Genomic DNA, 19,695 nt, shown 5'->3' on the forward strand with positions numbered 1-19,695 from the left:
AATTTTTTGACCAAAAAAATCGATAGGCTAACCCCTTACAGTTTTTTCGAAAAATCGAAAATCCGCTCTAAAAACCGGAATTCTCAATATTTCTGGGTGAAAATCACTAAGAATACTTGAAATGGTTCTACTAATTGATTTTCATTGCGGAATTTGCAAAATCTCGAAAAAAAATTTTTTGACCAAAAAAATCGATAGGCTAACCCCTTACAGTTTTTTCGAAAAATCGAAAATCCGCTCTAAAAACCGGAATTCTCAATATTTCTGGGTGAAAATCACTAAGAATACTTGAAATGGTTCTACTAATTGATTTTCATTGCGGAATTTGCAAAATCTCGAAAAAAAAAGTTTTTGACCAAAAAAATCGATAGGCTAACCCCTTACAGTTTTTTCGAAAAATCGAAAATCCGCTCTAAAAACCGGAATTCTCAATATTTCTGGGTGAAAATCACTAAGAATACTTGAAATGGTTCTACTAATTGATTTTCATTGCGGAATTTGCAAAATCTCGAAGAAAAAATTTTTGACCAAAAAAATCGATAGGCTAACCCCTTACAGTTTTTTCGAAAAATCGAAAATCCGCTCTAAAAACCGGAATTCTCAATATTTCTGGGTGAAAATCACTAAGAATACTTGAAATGGTTCTACTAATTGATTTTCATTGCGGAATTTGCAAAATCTCGAAAAAAATTTTTTTGACCAAAAAAATCGATAGGCTAACCCCTTACAGTTTTTTCGAAAAATCGAAAATCCGCTCTAAAAACCGGAATTCTCAATATTTCTGGGTGAAAATCACTAAGAATACTTGAAATGGTTCTACTAATTGATTTTCATTGCGGAATTTGCAAAATCTCGAAAAAAAATTTTTGACCAAAAAAATCGATAGGCTAACCCCTTACAGTTTTTTCGAAAAATCGAAAATCCGCTCTAAAAACCGGAATTCTCAATATTTCTGGGTGAAAATCACTAAGAATACTTGAAATGGTTCTACTAATTGATTTTCATTGCGGAATTTGCAAAATCTCGAAAAAAATTTTTTGACCAAAAAAATCGATAGGCTAACCCCTTACAGTTTTTTCGAAAAATCGAAAATCCGCTCTAAAAACCGGAATTCTCAATATTTCTGGGTGAAAATCACTAAGAATACTTGAAATGGTTCTACTAATTGATTTTCATTGCGGAATTTGCAAAATCTCGAAAAAAAATTTTTTGACCAAAAAAATCGATAGGCTAACCCCTTACAGTTTTTTCGAAAAATCGAAAATCCGCTCTAAAAACCGGAATTCTCAATATTTCTGGGTGAAAATCACTAAGAATACTTGAAATGGTTCTACTAATTGATTTTCATTGCGGAATTTGCAAAATCTCGAAAAAAAATTTTTTTGACCAAAAAAATCGATAGGCTAACCCCTTACAGTTTTTTCGAAAAATCGAAAATCCGCTCTAAAAACCGGAATTCTCAATATTTCTGGGTGAAAATCACTAAGAATACTTGAAATGGTTCTACTAATTGATTTTCATTGCGGAATTTGCAAAATCTCGAAAAAAAATTTTTGACCAAAAAAATCGATAGGCTAACCCCTTACAGTTTTTTCGAAAAATCGAAAATCCGCTCTAAAAACCGGAATTCTCAATATTTCTGGGTGAAAATCACTAAGAATACTTGAAATGGTTCTACTAATTGATTTTCATTGCGGAATTTGCAAAATCTCGAAAAAAAAATTTTTGACCAAAAAAATCGATAGGCTAACCCCTTACAGTTTTTTCGAAAAATCGAAAATCCGCTCTAAAAACCGGAATTCTCAATATTTCTGGGTGAAAATCACTAAGAATACTTGAAATGGTTCTACTAATTGATTTTCATTGCGGAATTTGCAAAATCTCGAAGAAAAAATTTTTGACCAAAAAAATCGATAGGCTAACCCCTTACAGTTTTTTCGAAAAATCGAAAATCCGCTCTAAAAACCGGAATTCTCAATATTTCTGGGTGAAAATCACTAAGAATACTTGAAATGGTTCTACTAATTGATTTTCATTGCGGAATTTGCAAAATCTCGAAAAAAAAATTTTGACCAAAAAAATCGATAGGCTAACCCCTTACAGTTTTTTCGAAAAATCGAAAATCCGCTCTAAAAACCGGAATTCTCAATATTTCTGGGTGAAAATCACTAAGAATACTTGAAATGGTTCTACTAATTGATTTTCATTGCGGAATTTGCAAAATCTCGAAAAAAAATTTTTTGACCAAAAAAATCGATAGGCTAACCCCTTACAGTTTTTTCGAAAAATCGAAAATCCGCTCTAAAAACCGGAATTCTCAATATTTCTGGGTGAAAATCACTAAGAATACTTGAAATGGTTCTACTAATTGATTTTCATTGCGGAATTTGCAAAATCTCGAAAAAAAATTTTTGACCAAAAAAATCGATAGGCTAACCCCTTACAGTTTTTTCGAAAAATCGAAAATCCGCTCTAAAAACCGGAATTCTCAATATTTCTGGGTGAAAATCACTAAGAATACTTGAAATGGTTCTACTAATTGATTTTCATTGCGGAATTTGCAAAATCTCGAAGAAAAAATTTTTTGACCAAAAAAATCGATAGGCTAACCCCTTACAGTTTTTTCGAAAAATCGAAAATCCGCTCTAAAAACCGGAATTCTCAATATTTCTGGGTGAAAATCACTAAGAATACTTGAAATGGTTCTACTAATTGATTTTCATTGCGGAATTTGCAAAATCTCGAAGAAAAAATTTTTGACCAAAAAAATCGATAGGCTAACCCCTTACAGTTTTTTCGAAAAATCGAAAATCCGCTCTAAAAACCGGAATTCTCAATATTTCTGGGTGAAAATCACTAAGAATACTTGAAATGGTTCTACTAATTGATTTTCATTGCGGAATTTGCAAAATCTCGAAAAAAAATTTTTTGACCAAAAAAATCGATAGGCTAACCCCTTACAGTTTTTTCGAAAAATCGAAAATCCGCTCTAAATTTTTTTTTCGAGATTTTGCAAATTCAGCAATGAAAATCAATTAGTAGAACCATTTCAAGTATTCTTAGTGATTTTCATCCAGAAATATTGAGAATTCCGGTTTTTAGAGCGGATTTTCGATTTTCGAAAAAAAACTGTAAGGGGTTAGTCCATCGATTTTTTTTGGTCCAAAAATTTTTCCAAAAAAAAAACTGTAATGGAAATCAATTAGTAGGACCATTTCAAGTATTCTTTGTGAATTTCATCCAGAAATATTGAGAATTCCGGTTTCTAGAGCAGATTTTCGATTTTTTTGAAAAAAAAAATGTTTTTTTTTTAGGTCAAAAATGTTTTTGTTATTTTCAGTGAAAATTAATCTTCTTCTGACAAACCTGCTTTCTATGTGCAACAAATATCAGCAAAGAAAATTCTTGGTTATTGTCCTACCTTGAAATTCTATCCTTTCCTACTATTCCGAAAAAAGGCCAAAGGTTGATCCGTAATCCTGCATGATTACAATGGTCACCAATGATGAATGCAGATCCCGAAGATTTTCACGCTCAAAGAAAAACCAGAAGCATTTCGCAATGCAATGAGAAAAAGTGGAAATCCATTTGGACCATCAGCGACAGAAAGGAAAACACTTGTTAGTCCATTTAATTATACATTTATATTTGCTTTGTTTTGTGAAGAAGCTTAATAAGAACATATAGTCTCTGGCAACGAATTTTTTTTCATAATTTTTCTTTTATTTTCTTCCTCTCGTCCTCAACGCCTTTTTTTAACCAAGAGGATATTTTTGTTTACTTTGTGTCTCTCTGTGATTCTTTCACTTTATCCCTCGGGTTCATGAATTAATTACAATGATTTCATATCTCCATGTCGTATTCCTCTTGTTTTGTTTTCTTTTTTTTTAATTATTTTCTCATTTTTTCTCTTGTCTCATAACTAATAATTAATAATAGTAGTTTTATTTATACACCATCATTCACACAGTTTTATTTTTGTCTACTCCATCCTCTTGCTCCTTAATCTTTCCGGCTGGCTCACAAAAAAAATCATTCTGAATTGTTAAAAAATATTTTTTTTTTCATATCTGAGGGATCTTTTTATCAACTATTTTTTTTGTATTATTTTTTTCTTTTAAATTATGGATTATTTTATGGTTTGTTTTTTTTTTTTACTTTTTTTAGTAATGTTAGAGAAGTTTTTTTGTTTGTGGGAAAATATTGATTTTCTTTTTTTAATATTGTTTTTTTTTCTTTTGAATTTTTATAATGACTTGCAGTAAATAATTGTGATAAATCAATATTTTTCTACAACTGTGTGTTTTATGTGTTTTCTTGCTTGTTTTTTTTTTATCTTTCCATTTCATTAAAATTACATTAATATATTTCATTATTCTGTAGTTTTTTTTGCATTTTTTGCATCCTATTTTTAATTATTTGATTGACCATATTTTTAGAGGGTTGATTTTTTGTATTTTTTCTTTATTAGGGTTGGTTTGTTTTTTTTTTTGAATTTGAATATTATGGTTAAATTTTATGGATGAATTATTTGACGTCAATAGAGGAGGTACCCTATAGCCAAAGTTTCTGCAAAATTGCACAGCTATGGACAATTCCATGGAATCTATCCGATGTTTGCAGGAATTTTTGATTTTTTTTTCTTAGGAATATTTCTTGGAAATTGTCAAATTTTCTATGGAGTTCTCCATGGGTATATTCTTTTAAAATGAGTAAATGTTCGAAATTTTCCTGCTAAAAAATTTAAGAACACAAATAGACTTAGGCTGATCCTCTAGAATATTTATCCTATTACATTTTGCAGTAAAGGAAATTTACGTAAAAGGCCTCTACATAGCTCTCTGCTCTCTCTTTTGAATCTGGTCCACGGTTTTTCTATTTTGCGCTGTGAGAATTTATTTTCTGTCGAAAAACAACAGAATTTTCTTTATGGTGCACATTATGTTTTATTTTGTACCACAATTAAGTATCAAAGGCTTTGATGAAGTGAAAATAATATTTCAATTCGCGCTAAACAAGCTACATACTTATTAAAAAAAGTGTTTTAATTCATGACCCCATAGCAAAATTCCGCGGAAATTCCAGAGGAAAACTAGCGTCCAAATTGCAAAAATCCGCGGAATTTGACGCAAAAATTCCATTAAGTTTTCCATGTAATTTGGAGCCGGTAATTCTATTGGAATCATAGCCCTCCATGGAATTTGAAGTACGAACCACTGAAATTCCAGCGCTAAATTCCGCGGAGTTCTGTGGAACATTTATATGGAAACTCACACGTGAAACGTTTGCGGGATAAGCTGGAAAAATCACATGGAAATTTCCACTATCTTTCCATAGGGTTTTATATAGTTTTTCCACTTTTTTCTCGAATGTCAAACAAATAAAATGGTGTTGTGACAACATGGATAATTTATTTCCAAGCCTTCCGCGAACATTTTTAGTGACTCCTGCGACGAATTATAATATCATTAATTATGCGACACTGCGTTTCGTGTAAATAATAGTGAAGTGATTACATTAAATAGGTCACCAACCTAAAATAAAACTGTTTTTATATCATACAATATCTATTTTATGAAAAAGTATTTTTTTTTTATAAAATAGTTTTTTATAATCCAAATTGGTTATTCGTTATCGCTGGTTCAGTAAAACTTATTAAAATCCCCGTGATCTTTGATATTTCTTTAATATTCGGAAGTAAAATCGCGAGGTGCATGTGACAGCTTCATTTTTTTCTCCATTTTATTTAGGTGGAAAAATCCACATAAATTCCACGAACATTCCATGGATATATTCCACAGAAAAAATCCAGCCTAAATCCATAAAATTTTCCTTGGAACCTATTATGAAAAATTTCTATGGAATTTTTCAAGGAAAAATACTGTAAAATTTCATAGGAATTTTTCGCTTGTTATTCCAATTCCGCTTTCTTTTGCTATGGCGGAACCGTCAGTGTTTGACAGCTGTCAGCAGGATATCGAAGTACCGGATATCGGAGAGAGCTATGTTATCGATAATCCTAAGTCCTCAGATTGGAATAAATCTTTATTGACAGACTTTACAGTCTAAATATTCTCGAGGAACAGGCTTAGTGAAGTCAGGGGTTGTACTTACCAAAAATTTCATCTTAAGGCTATAATTCATGTGAGCAACGTGTTTGAGCCAGATATACACCAGAAACGGAAGAAGTTGCTCTATTTGTTGAGTTACGGTCCAATGGGGTATAACAAGTGGTGAATGGAAAAGACCTGTTTTGTCTCTTGCAATTTTTATTCTACACGATGTTTCGGGAATCTATGTCTCACTTTATCTCATGTTTATGGAATCTATGTTTCATTTTATTTTATGGAGCACTATCTGGCAACAATGTGGAATATTTCTTAAAGATTTGACTCTAAAAAGCAAGAATCTGATATAAATTATTAAAGGGTAAGACTTTGCCTATTTGCAATCTACAATTAAAAAATTGATACTCTCAAAGTTAGTGAAACCCATCGAAACAAATGATTAAAGACTGTAATTTTAATTTTTAAATAGAAATAAATTAAATAACCTGTGAATATTCCATTTTCCATCCCCTGTTTTAAACTTTGATTGATTGATGCAGAAAACGCCGGACAATCAGCGCTAAAGCGGCGAATACGTGAACTTGCACTTTAGGTTTCCGTTTAGATTTTCAAATAGGTTTGACTTGGTTTTAAAGTTGCTTTGTATTTTCGAAAGGTTGTTACCGACCGGAGCCATTTTGAGTTTCACCATTTCTAGTTGGATTTTATCAATTCTTGCAGCCTTACCATATTTTGTTGCAAGACAATTATAATAATAATAATAATAATAATAATGCTGGCACAACATTCCATGAAGGAACAAGGCCTTCCCGCAAGGGGATTTCTAGACAATCATTATTATTTTTCTTGTACGGGATGGGGTTGTCAGTCCCATTCCCGTGGAATCAAGTGCAGTGAAGCTCACTGGATGGAATCCGAACACCTTTAACCCCAGAAAAAATCCTAGTGACCTAAAGGGGATTCGAACCCGGGGCACTTGCATCATAGAGCGAGTGCTCTACCACTTGACCCATTGAATGCCCCATTGAGTGTTGAAAGACAATTCCATGGAAAACTCCATAGAGAATTGGAGACATTCTGAAATATTCCATAGAGACTTCCGTGGAATTAATGGTTAAACTATTCAAAGAAATCTGTACGAATGAATTAGTTCGGAGAATTCCATTGGAAATCCAACGGACTTTCTGCATCATTTGGCTATAGGGGTAACTTAAGTGGGGTTAGACAGGAAGTTTACTTGTATTTTTCTCGTTTTTCGATAGATTTGGGTGGATTATGGGTGGGATATTGCAATTTATAGCTCATTTCTATGTAATTGGTTTTTTTTGCAGGGTAACATTTTTGGAGGGAAACTGAGGTTATGTTGAGGGGAGATTTGTGGAAAAAGTGTGGTTATGTTGAACATCTAGTACAGTTTTTTTTTCTCATAAAATGTTGTTTTGCAGGCGTCACAATTTAATCTGTTTTGTTAGAAATTCTCTAAGAATTTACTTCTGAGATTGACGACAAAAATAAAGAAACAGTATGAAAGAAGTTCAAGAGAGATTTTCTTGTCTGCTACACAATCTTCCTAAAAAAAACCGCTTCACTTGGAGAAAATCAAGGCGCATGATTGTATGATTTTTTTACAAAGTTTTTCAATTTTCTCATTTTTGTGGAGATCCACAATTCAATTTAGTGTTTCTTGTGGAAAAAATGTGCTTTTCCCCAAGATTATTTATTTACAAATTTTAGTTTTTTAATTTCTCGACTGGATTTTTTTCAGTTGCTCAAAAATTGATTTACTATTTAGCAATACGTTCTATTCTCTTTATTTGTTTGTTTTTTTTTTTTTTTTAAGGTTATTTCATCAAGATAAAAAGATCTCGTGCTTTGTTTTTGATTATCTTCTTAGGTTTTTTTCGCGGACATCTTCAGTACGGGGAATTTACAAAAGTCCCCACTTCTGAAAAATGTAGGATGTATTTTTTCAAAAATTTTTTTTTCAGTGATTAAATTTGATGAAAAACTCTGATCCCAAAAGTTGCTTCCGTTTCTCGTCATTCTCTCTCTCTCTCTCTCAAAACTCGTGCTCTCGTTTATAATTCTTTTTTTATTATCAATTATTGTTTGTTTTTTCCATCTTCTTCAGTTTAATTCTTTTTATTTTTTCTTTAAATCTACACTGAGAAGAATTTAATATTCTCAGTATATAGAAATTATTTTTATTTCATATTTTTTTCATCATTATTTAAACACACACCATTGAAAATTATGGGATGAGTGTATTTTTTTTGTACTATTCAAATGTTACACAAACTTTCTACACGCTTATTCATTTTTTCATCTTTCATAATCAATAATTATTATTTTTTTATTATATATGTATATAGTATTTTTTATTTATTTTTGTCCTTTTTTTTAATAATAATTATTACTATTAATAGTAATTTTTTCTCATCTGTTTTATTTACTTCTTTTTTTTCTTCATCTTCTTTACTTACACTGTAAATATTAATCTTCGCCGTCTTCTCTTACTTCCTTTTTCCTTGTCTTCAACTTTTCCTCACTGATTTTTTCGGACATTTTTTTTCACCTCTAGTTACTGTTAGAGTTTGATTAATTTTTGGATAATTTTACACAATTAATTAATAACAAATATATCTTTTTTTTACTTTATTTTTGTGTTTCTTTAATGATCTCTTTATACTTTCTACTGTAATGCAAGTGTCTGCTGTGTTGATTTTATTTTTTTTTCATTTCATTTACGTTTCCATTTTTTCTATATTGATTTTTCTTTCTCAGGATGAAAAACTGAATGATGTTTTCAAAATTTTCCCCAATTATTCACTGATTTTTTACCTTGTGTGTATGTGTGAAAATGTTTTCGTGTTTTGTGTTTCTTTCTTTTTTTTAATGCAATTCTATATTTAAAATTTATATTTTCTAGATTGTTTCTTTTCAATTTTCATCATTTCTTTTCACTTAAATCAACATCTTCCCATCCATTCACGATATATTTATTATTATACTCTTAATCTTTTTTTTTTAAAATTTCATTTTAATCAAGTGCTTTTTCTCCATGCTCCTCTTGTCAACAACATTTAGTGGCAATGTTACAACATTGCTTCGTTTATTGTTTCAATTTTTTTTATTAAATTTATTTATTTAGTGGCTTATTTTTGCAATGGATTCCAGGGGTATCTTCTTCAGTGATTCCGTATTGATTAATCAACGTGAAAGCAAAATTAAAATCAGTAAGAGACGTTTTCTTTAGCAGTTTCTATTTGGGATGGTTTATTATAGTCTGAATTTGCGGAAGGATTTTTTTTTGTTTCAACCTAGCTTTTTAGGTTGGATTGTCGGTCTTTGCTTAATGCGATTCATTTTTAATTATTTTTAGTATTTTGCACAGATTTATGGATGTATCTCTTAAAGGAGCCCTATAAATTAGCACAGCCTTCAGACTGCTAAAGCCACGCCCTTTGAGTTCATTTAACCCTTTAAGGACGAGAAGGTTTAAAATCGGGGGTCAGAAAAAATCATTTTTTCTGACTTTTTATAGCAAAACTTTGCTTTAAAGGGCCGTAGGAAAAATTTCATTTTTGGGTCACCGGTGACCCAATCGTCCTTAAAGGGTTAAAAATTAAGGGAGGAGCCTAAAGTCCCTTCCTTCAAAAATGAGTTACCGTAGATGCGGGTGACTGCTCTCACCCTGTTCGTAAGCTTTTTTTTTTTAATTAGTCCTTAAGGATGGTCTTTATCAATCCGATCTACCATGTCTGATCGGTAAGGACCGTTCTTAAACATTAAAATTAAAGAGAAGTGTACGAAGAGTAGGGACATAGTCACCTGCATCCTTATGCTTCATATGATGAATGATGAACTTCATCCTCATTTACGTCATTTCAGTTCATCCTTATGCTTCATACGTCATTTTCAAAGTAAGGGAAAATCCTTATGCTTCATATGATCCCAAGCTTCATAATGACTAATTTTTCTTGTGTTCCTGAATAAAGTTGACTCCTCAATATATTTAAAGAATTGGACACTTTCCTCTTGTTTTTAAAATATGGGTGCGATGAGTCGCATTTATTGAGAAATACACAAGAAACTTAGTCATTACGAAGCTTGGGATCGTAGGAAGAATGGGCACTGGGCACTTTTCCCTACTAAATCTTAAATTCAGACTGATCAACGCGATCAAACGATCATGGAGACTGCTCAACATGATCAGCTCATCATAGATTCTTATCAACGCGATAACTCGATCATGAAGACTGATCAACGCGTTTAAATAATCATGGAGACTACTCAAAGTGATCAGCCGATCATATTGACTGATCGACGGAATCAGTGGATCATCAAAACTGATCTGATAACTCATCGATGCCATCAACCGCTCATAAAGACTGCTCAATGCGATCAGCTGATCATAGATACTCATCAGCGCGACCAGTTGATCATGGAAGACTGATCAACGCGATCAAACGATCGTGGAGACTGCTCAACGTGATCTCCTGATCATGGCGACTGATCAACGCGAACACCTGATCATGCAGACTGCTCAACATTATCAGGTGATCATATTGACTGATCGATGGAATCAGTGGATCATAGAGACTGATCAATGCCATTAACTGCTCATAAAGACTACTCAATGCGAGCAGCCGATCACAGAGACTGATCGATGCTATCAACCGATCATTGAGACTGATCAACGTGATCAAACGATCACGGAGACTGCTCAACATGATCGTCTGATCATGGCAACTGATCAACGCGACCAATCGATCATAAAGACTACTCAATGTGAGCAGCTGATCATGGAGACTGATTGATGCTATCAACCGATCATTGAGACTGATCAACGCGATCAAACAATCATGGAGACTGCTCAACGTGATCGGCTGATCATGGATTCTGATCAATGAGATCACCTGATCACGAAGACTGTTCAACGTGAGCAAATAATCATGCAGACTGCTCAACGTGATAAGCTGATCATATTGACTGATCGCTGGAATCAGTGGATAATAGAGACTGATCGATGCCATTAACTGCTCATAAAGACTATTCAATGCGAGCAGCTGATCATGGAGATTGATCGATGCTATCAACCGATCATTGAGACTGATAAACGCGATCAAACGGTCATGGAAACAGCTCAACATGATCTTCTGATCATGGCAACTGATCAACGCGACCAATTGATCATAAAGACTGCTCAACATGATCGCCTGATCATGGCAACTGATCAACGTGATCAAACGATCATGGAGACTGCTCAACATGATCGCCTGATCATGGCAACTGATCAACACGACCAATCGATCATGAAAACTGCTCAACGTGATCAGCTGATCATGCACACTTATCGACGCGATCAACTGATCGCGGAGACTAACCGATGCGATTAGCTAGTCATACTGAATGATCAATGCCAACAACCGATCATAGAGACTGATCGGCGCCGATGAGAAGATTTGGCACTCATGTGCTTGCTAACCATACTAGTTCACCCTTGTTAGTTACTTTAAAGCTTTAGCTCACCAAAGGACGCAACAGGACTACCACATTTTATGAGAACAAATATTTTAGTCTCATCATGTTTTCTGATTGGCTAAAGCTTGAAAGCATTCACAGTACACTTTAAGCTTTAGCCAATCTCACACAGTGATGTCAGTGATGTTACTAAAATATTTTATTAGACAGGAAAAGTGTTCAGATATTATTTTATTTTATTTTCGAAATTTTATTAAGTCAGCACAATAACTTTTGTTTGTAAACATGTTTTCAAAATTTTCCATGAGAATGAGCGAGATGACTAGATGTAGATCTCATTCACTCTCATTAAAGTGTCAAAAACATGTTTACTAAACAAAAGTTATTGTGCGCTGGCATGATAAAACATCTCAGTTTTATCATTCAGTAATAAATATCAAATTTCTCAAAGTGGGCGTGGCTTAGTATCTCCAGGGCGGGGCTTATGTAAGAGATCAATCCTATAGAAGTGCAAAATACAATAATACATCGCATAAATTCAATGAGTCCCAAATTATTCAATCTCAATTTATCAGATAATCCATTTATCGTGCGTTTTTAGAAGGGGTAAAAGGAAAAAAATATATAAAATTTAAAAATTACTTGTGGAATGAAAAAATTAAATTACAAACGAGCTGATAAAATTCTCACAGTGCTTATCAACTCATTTTACAGCCGAATTAAATACTGAATTTTTTGTTTTGGGTATATAGAGCTTTAAACAAGAGAAGATACATTTTACAGTGTTTATCACTGCGAGAGAAAAAAACATAACATAATTTCTCTCAAACATTGTAAAATAAAGTGAGAATAGCTTTAGCACAGAAGAGAACTGAAAAATTAACCATACCATCATTCATAAATTTATTTAATTTCAACAAGCTTTCTCTACAATCTCTAAAAAAGTTTTTATTTTGTTAAATATAAATTACAATTATTCCTGCAATCATCTTCTTCTCCATTAAATATTATTATTTACAAACACAATGCTTCATCCACGAATTTTGTGCTTTCGTGGATCAAAGCTCTAAGTCTTGTTTTTTTTCCTTTCTCTACCTTCTGGATCTTTTATCAATGAATTTGAGTTTTCCTGTACTTTAGACACAAAATTCACTGGATGGATTACCTGATGATTAAAAATGCACGTGAAATAAATAATTCACCGAATTAGTGAGCATTTTATCTTCCCAAATGATTCTATTGGAATACCTCAGGGCTGTTTTTATTTGACTTTTTCACTTGAGCTTCTTGCAATTTTTTTATGTCACTCAGACCATTTTCCATTCCTCGTTCTTTTCCCTCAGAAACATCCCATCCTCCCCAAAAAAAATCCTAAGCTTGTTTTTCCTCCCTTACCTTCGGCTATAGACACAAAATTTGTTTTTATTTCTTCCCTTAATTAAAGATTAAATTGATTTTACGTGTTTTGCTGCACCATCAGCGATATAAGCAAAATTTTATGTCGTTATATTTTTTTTTGCACCAACTTCCTGTTTTAAGAGGATTTTGTTTGTTTATGGAGGCACTTCCCCTTGCACCCTCCTAGCCCCCTTACCGACTCAAAAGCCCGTCCAGAAATCTCTGAGTTGAAAAATAATAAAAACAATCTAAAAGTTTTGAAAATGAATTCCCAAGGAAATGGATTAAAGGGGAGATCTTACGGCATTTGCCAGAGAGATTTATCGGAAAAGTTGGTGGACACCAGGAGGAGAAAAATAAAATTGCGAGAAACCCCGAAAAAAAATCTAAACATAAATCAGCATTCATTATCTTTTGAATTCCTTTTTTTTTGCTTCCTTCTTCGAGTAAGGTTTCTTCTCTCATTCTTGGGCCAAACTTTTTCTCAGGGACATTCAATGAAAATATTTTTCATTAAATTGTGGTGATTTTTTTCCTCAAATGCACTGAGAAAAATTTGAAATGGGTTTCAGTCAAAATTACAATTGCTGTGTCTTTGCGATCATGAGTAGATTTTCGGAATTACAAGGTCATTCGAAAGCTTATTCGAAAATCTTTGGGAATAAGTCTTTAAGGATTAGATAACTTTGACAATTCACAGGTGCTTAAGGGGTGTTCAGTTATTAGCGTATTTTCGTAAATTTACATCTGGCAATACTGAACTTTCGGATATTCGAAAATGTTGGAATTGAATACGTCGATGGATTTTATATCAATTGTATATTTTCGTAATTTCACATCTGGCTATCGTCGGATATTTGAATTTTTTGACAGCTGACAGTACAATTAGCTAAGTCATGTTCGATTCGAATTAAAATCAGAGGTGACATGATAACTTATTTTCAATACTATCGACTATCGATTGTGAAAAAATTGAACGATAGCAGGACTTCCCGTAACTAATATAGATATTTATTTACAGTCACATTCTTTTAAGAATGTCACAATGAATGGCCCAACAATGCGTAAAAAGTTGACATTCACTTAATCTAAGAGATATAGATTTATCGATTCGATAGTGTCGAAAAGTTATCATTTCGCCCCAGGTAATACCTGAATCCTCGAATATTTGAAATTTTTGATAGTCAACAACTTAGTCAGCTCGTAGATTTTCTAATATTCTTGAATTTTCGTAATTTTCCAACTTCTATTATTGAATCTTCGAATATTCAAAGTATTTGATAGTTGAATGAAACTTTGACAGTTCAATCGGCTAATCAAACAACTTCGAATATTCGAAGATAGGAATAAGAATTATTCTAAGCTTTATCTGAATTTCCATTAATTCCTGCAAAAAAAAGAAGATGTCGTTTATCTTGTATTTCGTCTGTTTAAATTTTCGATCTTTCAATTACCAAAGGGTATGTAATTATTTTATCCACTTACGAATATAAATAGTTTAATTGGAAAAGATGTTCGAAATTCATAACTAATTTGATTTGACAGCTTAGACTGATTTGAAAGCCTTCGCCTTTTGGTTCGAATAAATTTCAAAAGGATTTCTATTCAGAACCGTTTGAAGTTCGCAAACTTGAATCTAAGTCGCATGAAAAGAATAGCAAATTACCAAAAGCTTGCAAAAATATTTTAGAAAATATTGTGAATAGTAGAAAATCTAACATGGCGACTTGTAAAAAATATCGAATATTCGAATGAGCATTATCAGCATTCACGCAGCAGATATGTGAATCACTGTAGATTTTCGAATGATCTTCGAATGAAATTTCAAATTTCTTTGAAAAGTTTCGGGACATATTTGAGTCCAAAAATTCTGTCAAATTTTGATGTTTCGAGCTTTTGACAGAAAAAGGCAAAATCGAAATTAACTCGCCAATCTTAAAACAACTTTTGTGTCTTTGAAAAAAATGTTTGTAAGGATGTTTGTCAAGATTATTTAATTCCAAAAATTAATAAATAAAGTGAAGTGTTTGCTTGACAATTTTGATAAAAGCATTATTAAAAGCGTGATTTCAATTGTTGTTTTGACTTTAATTCTACATTTGCAGATGATCATTTTTAATTTTAAAATTAAAAATAGCACATTGTGCTACTCTTATTCGAATCTTTCAAGTAAAAAGCTCTGGGATTTTCATAAAATTAGGATTAATCGTCTGTCAATAGACAACGCGCATCGAATGAAATTCGTTAAGTGTCGACTTTTCCTAGAGATTTATAGAAGTCAGAAAGAAAACTGTTACACTTTTGTCGTTGATTTTGAACGACAAGTCGAACGATTCTTTGTCAAGTATGAACCCATTATTTCCTTTGTTCAAAAGGTTGGATATTTTGGTGAATTTAGGATTTACTGATCGATATATTGTTCACTTTTTTTTCAAATCGTCTGTCAAGAGATAACATTCAGTGAACGAAATTCGTTCAGTTTCGACTTTTTTCCCAATCCGACAGATCTTAGAAAGAACAGATACATTCTGTCAATAATTTTGAACGATATATCGAACGATTCTTCGTCAAGCAACATTTTCAACTCAATGTTCGAATTCATTTGGTAAAAATCTCGAATATTTTGATGATTTTATGGTTTACCGATCGATTTTTCGGTCAGTCGTGTTTCAGATCGTCTGTCAATAGATAACTTTCACTGAAGAAAATTCATCCAGTTCAAGTTTTCTTGCTTAGCGACATAAGTCATAAAAAAAACTTATATACTTTTGCCGTTGATATTGTACGACAAACCGAACGATTCTTCGTCAAGTAAAGTATCAAACCCAAGATTTGAATTCATTTGGTAAAAAGCTCAGACATTTTGGTGAATTTAGGATTTTTTCGATTAATATTTCGTCTTGTTTTCGGTTTCTGATGTACGACAAATCGAACGACATTCTGATAGAATGTCGATCGACATGATTTATAGGGATTTATTTTAAACTTTCCGAATTATACAATTAAGTTTAAACCATCCTGTCTTACCTTTTGCTTTCTCCGTATTATTTGTTATCATTATCAATAAGTTTCTAATATTAATTTGTAGGTTTTTTTTTCATTATCTTAATAAACCGACTGCCTCTCCCTTGTTTGTCTCTTCAGTTTAACGTCATCCCATGTTTTTCTATTTACAATTTACATATTACAAATAATTTATAAGATCTTTTTCTTTACAAAACAAAAAGAAAAAGGAAAATTCCGGTGCTCTGCTCTGTGATCATCTCTCATGAAAAAATTGGAAATTTCTTTTTCACTTTCACGCTCATTTTCCGATACATTTTTCTTTTTTTGAAGAATAAGGAGCAATTTTAGAAAAATTGCATTTTTTTTTGAAAAATAATTTACGTCATGAAAAACAGAAAATTGTAAAAAATAATTTATTTTGGACTGTTCTAAAGATGGCAAATTCGATATCCTTGTCTTCCGTTTTCACATCTTGCGTCAAAAGGTCTCATTTAGTATTATTTTTTTATGGGCAAAAATGTCACGAAAAAATATTATATAACAAAAAGGACAATTTTAAAATTGATAGGGATTTTTTGCGCAACGATCTCTATTCAATTTGTATTTGTTTTTAAATCATGACTAGAGGCGTTCATACATTTAGCGATCGGTGGTCGATATGTGTTTATTTTTCCTTCATCCTGAAGTTATTTTTTCGTTATTTTGCTCTATATTTAAAAAAAATACAAGAAATAAAAGAACAAGATAGTCAAATGGAGAGGAGAAGAGTACTTTAGGTACGTCCTACTCCTTCAAAAACACAAAAATATGCTGCTTTGTAAACTGAGGACTATTACACAATGATATTTGTTTTTTAAATAATTTTTGTTTCACTAGAATATCTTTCTTTTTTTTTAATTTCATGCTTCATGAAAATCAAATGGTATTTTTAGAATAAGATAGAAACCATGTTTTCTATTTTTCTCTTGCACATTTTCTTGTTTTTCTTTTTCTAATCAAACTTTTCTTTTTAAGTAGATTCTCTTCTTTGTCCTTAATATAGAGTTATATCTTCGCACAATGCATTCCTCTCTGTACAGAAACTTCTTCACGATTAATTTTATTTTTATCTTTTTTTTTGTTTTCTCTAACCTCTACTTATATTTTAGGATTTGATTTCTTAAATCAAGAGTTTTGCGATCTTTTTACAACAAAAGCTGATGAACAAAAAAAATATAGACACAAAAGAAAATAAAATCATTTAGGCTCTCTGCTAGATACAGAAAATCTTTCAGCACTAACTTAAAAAGTCAAATAATATCCCGGTAATTTATTAAAAATGTTCTTCCTTGCAAAAAAAAAAGAAACTTTCTCTTGGTCAAAGATGGACAAACGGGATTGTAACGCTGTTCGATGGTTGATTACGGAAAAACAGGCTATCAATTTTCATTTTGATTCACTGCTATATATACTGCTAATGTGTGATCTCTCGATGGAAATTCCACACAGATGGTAAGTTTATCGTTCTCTTATTTTTTTTTTTTTGTTAGTGTGGAAAAGAATGAAGACGTATTTGTTTTTACCTGGACAACAGAAATTCTGGACCGGAAATTATATTGTTACTGGATAAGGTTCTTTTTTTTCACTGGATCTGCTTTTCTAGATTTTTCCCCCTCAATCATCAGATATCTTCTCGTCAATTCATTCAATTTCACCGTCTTGCTGAGTCACGAGCCTGCACCGTTTGTTTCTTAAATGTTTTTCTTTTTTTCCTTTTATGTCTATATCTACAACAAAAATTGGAACTAGGTCAATAACTTGATTTGGATTTAAACAAAAAACGTTTTGGAACTTTATTTTCTCATCGATCGTAATTGATTCATGATGTATTGAAAAATTCGTTATATTTGAATCAGAGTATTTCCCAAATGGTGTGATGTATCAATAATAATAGATGGATGGCTAGATAAATGTTTTTAAACTGTTCGAAGGAAACAAAGCGGTCTTAATGTTTTAAACCAAACCAAAGCAATAAACCAACTCCAGAAGGTACTAAGGCTCGCCTGCCTTACTACAACAGGGGCCATGGGATCTTGCCTTACTTCGGTAATGGTGATCATCCTGAGGAATTCTGTAACCGAATGACAATGCCACATGACAAATTTGAAACTTTTCAAATAGTATATTCGGAGGAACTATTCGGATATCCGATTCATATCAGTCACTGAGACCCTCATAGAACCGCTTCTAATGATCAATCGATGTAGACTAGGCTTTAATGTTATTCTACGCCAGAATTTACCACGAAAATTTCTCATATGACATTGTAATAGTGTTACAGAATACCCTTACTGGATACAGTAGGGGAGACTGGGGCAAAAAGTCACAAAACTGATATTTTACTTTTTTACAAGCCACTCGATCGCTTCAAAAAATTCTAATTAGCGCAGTTTTATAGGAAATTTACCGCTCTAAAACTTTGTGAAAGAAATATTCCTCTATTTTGTAAGGAAATACGTTTATCGAGCCGATTTCTAAAAGGTAATTTTGTGACCATTATCAAAAATGCTGGGGCAAATAGTACCAGACATGGGATATTATCATATTTTTATTCGCTTTATTACGGGCTTTCGTAAATTTGAAAAAAATTAGAGGACATATTTTCATAGAAAATTTATTTATGAAAACGCTTTATGAAAACCCGGTTTCTCTGCGAGAAAAGTGAGAAAACGAGAAAAGCGCTTTTCAAGCTATTTTAGAAAAAAAAACACACACAAAAGACTGCAAATCGTTTGACCAAAGCATACAACAAGCGGCGAGACATGGTAATGACGTTTCTTTTCGCCGGGAGGCATCAGAAATTGCTTCGCTTTTTGTTACTTTTTGCTCTATACCTTTTGTTACTTTTTACCCCAAGTGGCCATTTTTAATAAAAGGATTTCTGGAGAAAAGAACTTTTGTGAAATTCTAAAATAGATAGCGGATTCGTATTCAAAGAATCCAAATTATTTAGAAAATATTCACCAGTAAATCAAATTTGGAAAATAAGTAGGTAATAATTGTTATCTTCTGCAAGGAAAATATTTCAAAAATAGGACTAAAAATTTCGATATTTTTTATTTTCTAAATTCCTTGTTCGAATTCTAAGAAACTTACGACCTTGAAGAAGGTCTATGGAGGCTATCTATAGCAAACAATTTGAGTCGCTATCGTTTTTACCTTGGAAGATATTGAATTTTGAATTTTCGATTTGTGACTTTTTGCCCTAGTCTCCCCTACGTCTACAAAGCCCAAAATTTGGAGGATCAGGCTGATCTTCTAAATTCGTGAGGTCTAGTGAAATTACGGGGATTAGGCGACATCAGCGCCAGTGCTGAAAATTTGAAGCTTAACTTTGGGTGTTTTTGGGTATTTCTCGAAATGTCAATAGGGTGGAAAAACATGGAAAGTAATGATACGCAATGTCGCAAAATCTTAAAATTCATTAAGATAGAAATAATGGGAAGGTCAAAGTACTCCTGTCTGGATGAAAAATGCATTGATATTTCACTTAAGAAGTATTTCAGCAATAAAAGTGGGCACACTTTACGCAAAAAACGCTGATCTTTGATCCTAAATCCTCACCGTGGTGTCACATAAGATTAATATTAATATTAAGAAAAGCCGGAAAAGGAAGTATATAGTATGCAAAATTTCAAATGGAAAATCACGTATGTCAGAAAGAATACATTCTAGTGGAGTAATACGATGAGTAAGATAT

The 19,695-nt window shown here is 32.3% G+C and overlaps 1 protein-coding gene across 1 annotated transcript in view; it reads right to left on the reverse strand.

Moving 5' to 3' along the window:
• Positions 1 to 3,625: 3,625 nt before the first annotated feature.
• LOC129807892 (max dimerization protein 1-like) overlaps positions 3,626 to 19,695 on the reverse strand; it is a 410,647-nt gene continuing 394,577 nt past the window's right edge. Inside the window, exon 7 of the mRNA XM_055857491.1 lies at positions 3,626 to 17,722. The gene's annotated coding sequence lies outside the window, so the exon portion shown is untranslated. The remainder of the gene's footprint in view (positions 17,723 to 19,695) is intronic.

Source organism: Phlebotomus papatasi, chromosome 3 (assembly GCF_024763615.1).
Source record: "Phlebotomus papatasi isolate M1 chromosome 3, Ppap_2.1, whole genome shotgun sequence".
NCBI lineage: Eukaryota > Metazoa > Arthropoda > Insecta > Diptera > Psychodidae > Phlebotomus > Phlebotomus papatasi.